The sequence below is a fragment of the Agrilus planipennis genome, unplaced genomic scaffold (assembly GCF_000699045.2).
Source record: "Agrilus planipennis isolate EAB-ADULT unplaced genomic scaffold, Apla_2.0 scaffold23, whole genome shotgun sequence".
NCBI lineage: Eukaryota > Metazoa > Arthropoda > Insecta > Coleoptera > Buprestidae > Agrilus > Agrilus planipennis.
In genome coordinates this window covers 1,622,323-1,633,604 of record NW_020439044.1, presented here as the reverse complement: position 1 = coordinate 1,633,604, position 11,282 = coordinate 1,622,323, and the positions used below count along the sequence as shown (strand labels likewise).

The window sequence follows — 11,282 nt, the reverse complement described above, 5'->3', positions numbered from 1 at the left end:
CCGAAAGGCTATGGTTATGTCTTTTAAGTGCGCTTGTTAGCCTTGCGCAGTAGTACACGTACGAGCTGTCATGGAATTTGTTTGACACTGTTCAATGTTTGCGATAAAAATATCGCGATTTTAAAAGAATTTATCGGTAACGAATACATCGAACTAATAAATACGATTGCTTAGGGATGTGGTTTGTTGTATATCAGTGAAATTCCGTTTGACATGTTATTTTTGTGTTATAATCGCTGAAACAATTCTAGTTGCCCAAAATAGACCTAAACATCACCTGTGTTTATCAAAGGTAAGTTAATTATTTTATTACCTAGTAGATTGTTTTAAAAATTTAAATGTACGATTGTCAACATCATCCTATTGTATTAAATTATAGTCTGGATGTTGCGTTAATTTTTCTTACATACAATTTCGAATACATAATAATCTAATTATAAAATAATATAGATTGATTCGAGATATTTACTATACATTTACAAAATATATTGTTTATAATTGGGGATGTTCTAGCTTGTAATTGTACAAGTAAATAAGTGTTGTTTGGAAAACAGGAATTTGGTTGGCATGCAGCCAAAGTAAAAGAAGTATAGAATAACAAATGCATAATATATCTACTTCCTTTTTGTTGATCTAGCAACACTATTTAAAAGAATATTTTAATGGAAATATGCACTTTTCTAATAATAATAATATAATAACATAATTTTTTGTTTTTTTAAGTGGGTGGGTGAATACCTACCCACTTTAAAGTAAGTACTTACCCAGGTATGTACAGATACAACTTCTGATTATCTTGGTTAATTTTGTTTTTTGCTCATACCTAAATAGGTAAGTATGTGCAAAAAAGTTATCCTAGGAAGGAAACTCCTTCCATGGTTACATTATTCGAGTTTCAATTGAAATGAAAGGTTAATACCTACCTATTTCATGGTACATTTTTTATGAGGTACAAAGTTTAAAAAAGAATCCTATAAATAGGGCAAATGTCGCCTATTTCTGCACCCTCGATACATCCTAATACCTTTATTCTCAGTAAGTTTCGAGTTTTTTCATTGTCGTTAGATTGACCATCAGGTATCATTTTTTTTTTGGGTCCGGTTGCGGGCCCTATTTTATCTGATTTTGGCGAAGCCCAAAAGGGCAATGTTTTCTTTTAACAAAAAGATTGTCGAATACTATCTATTTGCATACAAACTATTGTCTTTTCTGCTGATTTACTTAAAACATTCATAGCTGAAGATGATTTTAGATTTTCAATATTTTCTGTTTCTATGGAGGTTATTGATAGGGCCGATAAAAGCTCCAAGATAATATTTAATCAGTTTGAGGCCAGAGAAGCTTCTTTCAGCTGTAGCAGTTACAACCGGAAGGGCCAAAAATAGGAAGCATGCTGTTATTACTTCCGGAAAACTGGAGGCAAGATTATTGAATTTTGTTAACAGTTCTATGAGTTCTTTAACGGAATGAATAGAGTTCACTCCCACGTGTTTATTGTATTCACTGGACAGTTTTCCGGTTTGATTTTGCTTTGTTACAAGTTTCACGTCTGGTACCCTGCAGCTTGGGGGTCCTGAATTATCGATAATATGACTGATGCAGAAGTATATTATCAAAACTGAGATTTTCTGGTTACAAATCTCATGTGAAAAATGTAAAATTCGAAATGATGGTTCCAGTAGGTATTATCTCGTTTTAACATTCAAAGCCAAAGATTTTTGAGATTTATGACATACAAAAATGTAAAGTTCATAGTAGTGAGTTCAATGTGACTCCCGCCATTATTTTCTCATACACTAACCATTCGATTGCTAAAGTAGAAAAAGTAGCAACTGCAGGATTCCTGAGATTTTTAAATTTCATATTTTCAACAACAGTGTATAACTCATTTTCAAAATATGAAAAATTCAAATTGGCACTTGGCTGCCAATATCTTATCCTCTTAGTTACCTACTTAAAATCACTAACAATTTGACTCAAAAATTGTACTTGGTATCTATTTTCTGAAATAGGTACTGGTTATAGTTTGGTTTGTTCCTGTTTCTCATAAGTAATCATAGCCGGAATTGCACGAATGAAGTTGGGCTTTGTAGAAGATACCGACTGATAAGAATGGCAAAACGTTTGCAGTAAAGCAATAGATATTGCAAAAATACTGCCCATAAACCCAACGTGGTGTTCCATTGCAATTTAGTTGGGCAGATAAACTGCGAAATAATTTTTTCACCTACATGAAACTGCAATAACAAAATTAAACATTAATAGTTTTAAACAGTTTAGATTATTATACAGAAGTGCATATGAATGTCATATGTAAGAAATGATTTATTATGATCTAGGCTGGAATTCTATTTTTAATTGAAATTACTTGTTTATTTGTACAATATCTAATCACTTTATCTTATCAGTTATTAATCAAGCCAGTATATTTTCTTAGTGGTATGATAGTGGGTTATGTTGCATTACATTCTTGAATTAAAATTTCTATCAATCGCCAATTTGCATTTCTCTAATATAGATACCTTAAAAAAAAAAAAAAGATTAGGTGATGTTTCTATTTTCATTTTAATGAGGAAGGAACATGTATTACAAATAATTATTTAACAGGTGTAATGTATAATAGAGAAGGTTGTTTTTTGAAATTCTAATGTGTCATTTTAGAATGCCTGACAAGTGTTTAAATTGTTACTATTCTCTTATCAGATAGTTTATTAATTATCTGTTATTAAACGATGTTAGATAATTCTGTAATTGAGACGCTTCATTTCTAAAACTTCCCTGTATTCTTAACACTTAAGCATATCGATTTTGTGAAAAGTTTTCCGATTGATATCTTTTTCATATTCGTTGAACGATTTGTGCTGTGCATTCATTCATAAGTACTGTGCGACGTAATAGAAGTAACGTTCTCACATCATGTATTACAACTTTGCAACTTCTTACTTCAGTCATTTAAAGTTGAGAATGGAACTTGTCGACCTATTCGTTCGGATGCAAAGTCGGACGTCATATTCGAATGCAAAAGTCAACTCGCATCGCGACGCCAGACGTCGCCGTTACTCTGCCTCTACCAACCTTGTCTGTCCTTATCCTCGTGAGGAAGATGAATCGTTTCTCTAATAACTGCAACTGAAAACTATAATAACAAATGTAATTTTTCTTAACTGTCGTAAATCGCTGTCGGTTTTGCGAACTAACGAAACGGTTCGTTTAATTTTTGTACCATTTTTGTGTACCCTACGTACCTAGGTACAGGTTTATATGAGCGTACAGTTGACTTATTAATGATATCAAGGCAAGATCAGCCACTTATGAAATATTTATGAGGATGCTGGTTATTATTTATCGACGACGGAAGATGGGCTGGAAAATGTGTTAGAGAAGTATGCAAGCGAGAAAACAATTTTCAAAAAAACTTTTGTGGTTAGATTGAGTTTGGCGATGTGTTTAAAAAGATGTTATTATAATAATACATAGAAAACATGCATTCAAAAGTATACGTTGAGTAAATTTCCAACACTACTGTTTTGACGTTTTAGTCGTTATTAAACATCAAAGAGTACGGTAAATGTCTAGATGAGGGGGGGGATCGAAAGAGGAAGTCTCCCCCACCACTGTACCATAAAAAGTTCGTGGCAGTCTCACCCCCATAAAAAGTTATGGGGGTTAGATGGGGGTGTGGGTAGGGGGGATCGAAAGAGGGTGGTCATCTGAGTAAACCCCATAAAAAATTTGCGGCGGTCTAAAAAGCTATGGGGGTTGAAAGTTGATTATTTTGAAAATTTCCATACACTATAATTCAAATAAAATTCAATAAAAAAATATTTTGAAGCGGAGGAGGTGGGAGATCGAAAGAGGGTGGTCACTTGAACAAAACCCGATAACCTAACCTAACTTACCCTATTGATAAAGATATTTAAATAATGTTTTATGTAACCTTCTCAATATTTTTATGTATTTTTCATTAGTTTTACTTTTGAATATTGTTTAAGAATGACTATATAAATATTTACATGCCTAGAAATGTATAAAAATTGCCATATTTATTAACTTTTAACCCCTATAACTTTTTATGGGGGTGAGACCGCCACGAACTTTTTATGGTATAGTTGTGGGGGACACCTCCTCTTTCAATCCCCCCAGCCATCATCTAGACCTTTACCAAGAGTACATATATGAAGATAAGAGTTATGCTATTTATAAAGCAATTTATTTCATTTAAGGGGTACATACTATTTATCGAACTCCTGAAGATATTAATTATGAGCTGTAGGTGGTAGTTTCTAGAAAAGATGCTCTAAATCAAGGATGAGCAAACATTCTTTACATCGGGTAAGGTATTTAAAAATTCTTGTGTGCCGCATGTAAGGAGATTATGATATAAACGCTTTATCAACAAAACAACTTAGTATAAAAAACAGAAATTAGTGCTGAGCTTTCTGGAGGCGATAGGGCTATAAAACAAGACGATTATGTAGATGTTCGTATAACCAAATGTTCACAGTTTTTGGGAAAAACGTGGTTGGAAGTACAGGTAAATTCAATTGCTGGTAAAGAAACGCAACGCTGCACTCAATCAGCTTGTAATTACCAGCATCAGTGTAGTGTGGTTTGCTCATGTATCGTTTATTTGCTAGATTAGATTAAGTGTGATTCAGGGCGTTTATGCTGACAGGCAACCTCTACCAGCCCTTTATCGATGTTCAGTTAGTCGGTGTGCCACAGTTTCTACAGTAATGTGATATGGCACTTATTTATGGGTTTGAACCATATCGCCGGTAGTGACGAAATTGTAGCTCATCTCATGTAACAGTGTGGTAAATTTTAAAGGAACAATTGCTGTATCGTTATCATTTGCAGCGAGTGCAAGTCTGGCTTGAAACTGATATTCAGCCGCGAGGGGTTTTATGTCGGTGGTTTCGAAAGCAAAGTGCATAGCCTAATTTTTTTGATAGGATGTTGTTTACAGACAAATTTGCTTCACGTGGGGCAGAATTTTCACAATGATCAGTATTGGTGATTTCGGGATTTCAAGAACAGTTTTCAGTAAATGTGTGCTCCGAAATTTTAGGAAACCTATTTGACATTTTTGGTAAGTTTACCTACAACCGCAGGTTGGAATCCAGTCACTTAATCAATAACATCCGACGCTACAAACCGCGCTAGAAGTAGTCACGCTATCCTTATCCTTCTGTTTAGATTTGTGATTCGCGCTGAAGACCGTGGTCTAAATGAACTGTTAGGTCCAGATTAGAGATGGACTGGATACTGATTTTGTCAGATACAGGATAACTAGGTACCAGCTGGATTCTAAAAAAATGTGTTGGATCCGCCAGGTACTGGATCCAAACCGGATATCCGGCCATCTCTAGTCTAGACCTTAAAATAAATTCTATCAATATTACATTAAGATGTATAGATCTTAAGATCGACTTGTTGGTTCTCGTCGGTACCTCTTAATGAACCTACGAATTGTGACAAATCGCTATAGGTGCTGTCTTGGTTAAAGAGCTGCTTCTGATTTTCAGTGGTTTAGAAACTTATTTGTTCTGTTTGTTTTTCGTCAATTAATAAGCGATGTTCAACCCTTGAGGATGTTCTGTCATGTTTATAATCATTATACCTACCGACCTAGAGGGTCGAGTCAGACAAATCAACACTGCTTACACTGTCACCTTGCGGTGTTGTTGTTGTTGTTTATCGTTAATAGAACAACACGTAGATGAGGAAGCTGGGAGACACGGTAACACGTCGATCGGCGCGTATTCGCTGGTACCACCGACGACAACGGGGCGACGACGGCGCGTTGCCGACGTTGGAGGCAGCGGTGATTGATGACACTAATTATTACGGGATCGTGTTTATTAGTAATTAACCATTAATATTCCGCATATAGCCATGCTGCGTTGGTCGTGTAACGATTCTAGCATCCCAAACAGCGAACGCTTCCGCCACACGTGAACATGACTTTTTTGTTCGAAGCAAGTGTGGGGAAAAGGGCACGGTACGCACTGATGTTAAAATATGTCATGTACATATTACGCATATTTTGTAAAATTGTTTGCTAGCATTTAAACGACATGCAATATTAATTATTAAATATTTTAGATATAGAGGGACAAAAGATTAGTATGCTTAGATTTGCAGATGATATAGGAGGACCTAGAGATAGCTTTAAATAAAATGGAAGCGGTACTAACAGATCAGTATTCATGAAAATAAATAAAAGTAAAACAAAAAGGAAGTCAGATAAGTCAGAACGGAAGCAGTAGTAGGAATCTAAAGCAGAGGATAGCGCAGGGTTGGGTCGCCTTCAATAGAAAGAAGTTATTTCTATGTTTGTGAATGATTAATTTAGAAATTCGAAAAATATTGTTAAAGGTGTATGTATGAAGCGAAATATAGACGGTGGGCGCGGCGGAAAAGGAAGGTTTGAAGCGTTCGAAATGTGGTGTTACCGAGAATGATGAGGATACTGTGGATACAGAAAGTTAGAAATTAAGAGGTATTAGAAGGAATAGGAGAACATAGGACTCTGGAAGTTAATAAGAAATAGGCGAGATAGGTTGGTAGGACACCTTCTTAGACATGAAGGTCTAGTCAGAGACATATTAGAGGCAGAAACAGGAGTTAAGAGGAGTAGAGATAGACCTATATTAGATTACTGTTCGCAAATAGTTGAGGATGTGGGATGTTGTAGTTGTACGGAAGAGCGAAGGTTAGCTCAGGATAGGAAGGAGTGGAGGTACGTGTCCAACAAGTTTTACGACTGACGATCTTATGATGATGAAATATTTTAAGCATGCTCTGATCTATCTCGAAATGCTACGAAGTCCTTACAGTCAATCGGCGTACGAACATTTGAAAATTATTAAAATTATTAAAATGGGTTATAAATTTTGTAAAAAAGTAAAAATGAAACAAAAACCTAGGCAATCATAAGCTGGTGGAATGATTTATGCTCGTTTCGTATCTTCCCGTTTTGCACCAGTTTTACATTTTTATATGTAGAAAAAAGGAAAGACATGACTATGACAACGCTCACATTGATCATGCTATATTTTCCTACCGTAGTCATATATTCCTAATTAAAGCCGAACTTTAACCGAAGGATGCTTTTATTTGTAAATTCGTTATTTGATTTGGAAGTACGCTAATAAAGCGTAGGAAACGAAATGAGAACTCATTAAGTACTTTGGCGCAATTTATCTTCGGCTATACGAAACGAGAATAAAATTAGATAAAAAAGTTAATATTTAATTAAGGTCCGAAACGGAACTGTACGAAAAGAGAATACACTGACTTAATCTACCAAAAAGATATATAGGCGATAATTTTATCGAAAAGAAGAAAGCAGCTAGACGGGAACCGAATTCTAGAGTCCCTTCGATTGCAAGACCAGTAGCTCAACATTATATTACGCTATCGAACATGTTGGAGACAGTAAAACACTTTTGGTATACTTACTGTTAAATTTCATAGGCAAATATTCGAGAACTTACTATTGTAGGGAATATCACACGCGTTAAATTGACAAGGCGTGTTGCTTAATTCTGGGGTGGAAGGTAGAATCGTAGAATCATAGAAGTCTTGCAGCGAAGTTGACTATTAAATATATATTTACAAACAATTATTTACAAAGAGTATCTCTAACGAATGATTAATTATGATTAACTATACAAGTGCAAGTCTTAGTCCAAGTGCTTGTCACTTCTTATATCTACAACTTAAAACTAGGAGGAAAACACCAAGGGTGTGGCGAATATCACCACTGGCAATTAACCCTTTCGAAACATTTCGGTGCAAACTTAGAAGGCGGGGCTTTCAAACTCAAAAATGTGGAAAGAGGGATGTTACAACCTGTAAAAGTTGGCTACATCAAATAAACAAACGGCACTTTCTAACTGTTAGGCTCATAAAAAAACACTCTATAATAAAACTGAAACTAAATTGGGATCTTAAAGGATCCTTCCTTAACCGTTACCTCTATAAACTAATTTAACTATTGTACCGATGCATCTAATTATACTCGAAGGGTCTACTACCAAATAAACACCATGCCGCCTTGTAAAATTGCAAAACATTCTAAAAATTGTATACAGGAATTTTATGACCTGCATCAAGAAGAACGGTCTCTGAACACCTACTCATATTGGAAAATATTGACAATTGTTTTATTGCATCCCGGAGTTAAAGGTCGGTACTATTCCTTAAGCTTTTTAAAAAAACACTCTTGAACACTTAATTTATTTATTATTGGTTAATTAATTATTTGTTGAATTTGTTTTTAACTTTGGAGGATTTTATTGCTTAAAGGAATAGGAGTTACGCCTTACGGAAAATAGCGATACACCATGTGCGTTAACTATTAACACGATAAGAGACCGACCTATTCGTTTGAAAGGCTTTTTGTAATTCCACGATCGAAGTTATTGATTGTTTAAAGAAACCTTGCATATCTGTTGATTAATTAAAAAGGAACGGATGGCGTGGGTTTGCCAACCGTCTACCACTGATAAGGCACGCGTTTTGTTACAATGTTAGCATTTTTAAAATGGTTAACTCATGCCATTCATTGAAATTATTAAGTTCCCGAATTAGGTTTTTTACATATGCTTCACATTTATACTAACTAATTTTAACTAAATGTAACACTAGATAATTTAACAAAAGGATTTTGAAAAAAAAAAAACGAAATTGAAAATACCAAATATAAGGTTGAATTGTGCCTAAAGGCTTGTATCGACATATTGAGTCTAGAGATTCAGTCTCGAAACATTGTGTCTCTAGGAAAAACGCGCCACTTTGACTTTAATATGTAAGAGGTGCTTCAACATAATTATAGTGTTATTATTATAGGATCTGCGAGGGTTGTTTTTTACTTCATCATAAAGTTGTCAGTCCTATGACTGGTTGGATACGCATCTCCATTTCTTTCTATCTGAGCTAATCTTCGCATTTCCTTACTACTAGAAGATCCCACATCCTTACGAACTGAACTCTAAAATAAATGACAAACTATATATTATTTTGGTTTTAATCAGTTCAAGGTTTATTCAACTTTTTAAGTGAAGTATTATATTAATATTTTAGGTTAGCTTAGGTAATCTTAGGTCAGGTATGCTTAGGCAGGTTACCTTAGACAGGCAAACTTAGGTCAGGTAGGCTTAGGCAGGTAAGCTTATGTCAGGTAAACTTAGGTTAGGTAAGCTTAGGTCAGGTAAACTTAAGTCAGGTAAGCTTAGGTCGGGTAAACTTAGGTCAGGTAAGCTTAGGTCGGGTAAACTTAGGTCAGGTTATTTTAGATACAATTTGTACGGATTTAAAGACAAACGGAACGTATTTTGCCTTTCATATTATTGTCAGTATGACTATCTATTTATTTAAACTGGAAATTGTGCCTGGTCGCAATTTGACCAATTGTGTCTTTAATACTTATTATAAAATTTAACACGGAAACACACCTTATGTAGTTACAGTTATTTATCTGACAATCTGATTATTTGTATACATAATATCACTATAGATTTATCTCGGCGTTTGATCTTCTTATTCGCCCATTATTTATATCAATCCCCTTTGATAGATTCTTGTATATCGACTATTGGTTCGTCGGACGGTGTTCACTTATTTATGTGGTCGTTGAATATTCTTGTTTGCTTTATCTTTTATCGCGCCAGGCTCGTCTGATGTATGATATACATATTAGAAAGGTTGGCATAATTGAAAAGGTGAACGAAGAGTACATAAAAAGGGCATCATTTTTAACATTGTTTCTTTTTTTCCTACACTTACGCGATTTATATGGAAATTGTTGCTTGCTCCTGGAAATTAACTGTCCGCATGGCAGCACATGTTTGATAAGGCGGAAGCCCTAAGACATATCTTTTAGGGCTTCGTTCTTCTTGTACCGCTGTGAATTTCCTTTAAGCGTTGTAAAAGTACGTCAAAGGCGTACGAAAGCAACCAGGAAACGACACGGCGGGCGTTTCGGACTTTGGGCGAGAGCCGAAATTAAAATGGTCATTAAAAAGAGTTAGGGTCCCGTGTGTCGCACACTTCGCCGGTTACCTATAATTAATCAGGATTACATGGGATTTCTGAGCCTACTGTAACCGTATGTAGGTCTTTATATACACAGGTAACCCTCGTGTTTATCGCTAGTACTAGACCGCCGAGCGGCGCGACGCAATTGTCCATAATAAATTATTGACGACGAGATAAAACGCTAATTGCGCATCGCAAAATAATACGACACCGTAGAGATATGCATTGTTCCCGGTTTGCGCTTCAGGTGACTCGCAGCAGCTGTTTTCAAGAGAATTAACGTGTGGAAAAGCGCTCGGTAACGACGTTTTAAATGTCGCCTGTTTCTCACTTGATTGATGGTTATACGTACAAACATACGTGTACCTATGTATGTATATACTGTACATATGTAGATGAACATGATCTCTTATATTCAGGGATTAACGATAGTTTGTAATTTTTTATTTTTCGTTTCTAAGAACATTTATAAATCGACATACTATAATTATTGATGATAATAATTTGAAGTCAAATTATAGGCGGATGAGGGCACAATAAAGTACTACGGTTTCACAAATACAACTATACTTAGTATCCGGTTATAGCAGAGCCGGGCAAACTTTAACTTCGTAGGAGCCGCTACCTGAGGTTAGCTTGGGACACTCCATACCCTTCAATGAGTACGAGAGAGTAAGCAGTAATGACTTAATATTAATATTGCTTTCTCGTTTTCTTCTCCCTTCCACTCCCATATCAAGCCCCTTCATCCCGTAGACGAGCAAAGCCTCTCTCGCAATTAAATAATACCTACGAAAATTTTCTAGCTCAGGGGTAGCATGCCGGACTACGTTCGCAATACTATTGGGTTCGGCTATGGAAGAGGGAACTCACCTACGAAATGGAAGGGATAAGAAAAGGAAAGAATCATCTCACTCGCACTCGTAGGAGCAATGAGGAGCTCCTTAGGTATACCTGAGTCAAAAGAGTCGAGTTTGCCCGACTCTGGGTTATAGCGTTACCCTAAGGATTGGTGATAATTGTGTTGTTATTCATGAGCTAACACGATAAGAGACCGACCTATTCGTTTGAAAGGCTTTTTGTAATTCCACGATCGAAGTTATTGATTGTTTAAAGAAAACTTGCATATCTGCTGATTAATTAAAAAGGAACGGATGGCGTGGGTTTGCCAACCGTCTACCACTGATAAGGCATGCGTTTTGTTACAATGTTAGCATTTTTAAAATGGTTAACTC

At 35.6% G+C, this 11,282-nt stretch overlaps 1 protein-coding gene across 3 annotated transcripts in view; it reads left to right on the top strand.

Moving 5' to 3' along the window:
- Positions 1 to 71: 71 nt before the first annotated feature.
- Positions 72 to 11,282, top strand: part of LOC108732495 — a 167,730-nt gene continuing 156,519 nt past the window's right edge. For all 3 annotated transcript variants that reach the window (XM_018463350.2, XM_018463353.1, XM_018463352.1), the window contains exon 1: positions 72 to 292. The gene's annotated coding sequence lies outside the window, so the exon portion shown is untranslated. The remainder of the gene's footprint in view (positions 293 to 11,282) is intronic.